The sequence below is a fragment of the Sinocyclocheilus grahami genome, unplaced genomic scaffold, assembly GCF_001515645.1.
Source record: "Sinocyclocheilus grahami isolate Dianchi unplaced genomic scaffold, SAMN03320097.WGS_v1.1 scaffold590.1, whole genome shotgun sequence".
Classification (NCBI taxonomy): Eukaryota; Metazoa; Chordata; class Actinopteri; order Cypriniformes; family Cyprinidae; genus Sinocyclocheilus; species Sinocyclocheilus grahami.
The window spans coordinates 671,778-672,127 of NW_015505769.1; the positions used below are offsets into that span (position 1 = coordinate 671,778).

The 350-nt window shown below is 49.7% G+C and overlaps 1 protein-coding gene across 2 annotated transcripts in view; it reads left to right on the forward strand.

The window, feature by feature from the left end:
* Positions 1 to 26: 26 nt before the first annotated feature.
* Positions 27 to 350, forward strand: part of LOC107557147 (protocadherin-9) — a 285,767-nt gene continuing 285,443 nt past the window's right edge. For both annotated transcript variants that reach the window (XM_016240481.1, XM_016240482.1), the window contains exon 1: positions 27 to 350. This exon is cut by the window's right edge and continues 187 nt beyond it. The gene's annotated coding sequence lies outside the window, so the exon portion shown is untranslated.

A 350-nucleotide genomic window follows, 5' to 3' on the forward strand; every position in this document is an offset into this window, starting at 1 on the left:
GCGGCGAATCACGCACAAGACACCGGGACAGAAGCCGTGGATTTTGTTCTGATTTAGGACTGAGAGGGGAATGATCTGATCGCATTCGTACTTGACTCTTTTTTTCTCTGACGGGATAGTTTATGTTGATATTCGAGCAGAACAGGTGTGTTTCAAAAGGGCTCCTCCGGTAATGCGGAATGACGGTACGGGACCGTTAACGCGCGCGTGGATCACCTGATTAATCACCGGTACCGCATTCCTCGCATCCCCGACCGCACGCTGATCTGCCGGGGGAAAGTTCATAAAGATTGTCTGACTGATTGCTGTGAAATCAACATTTCCCCCCAAAACCAGCTGTGCTTTGAATT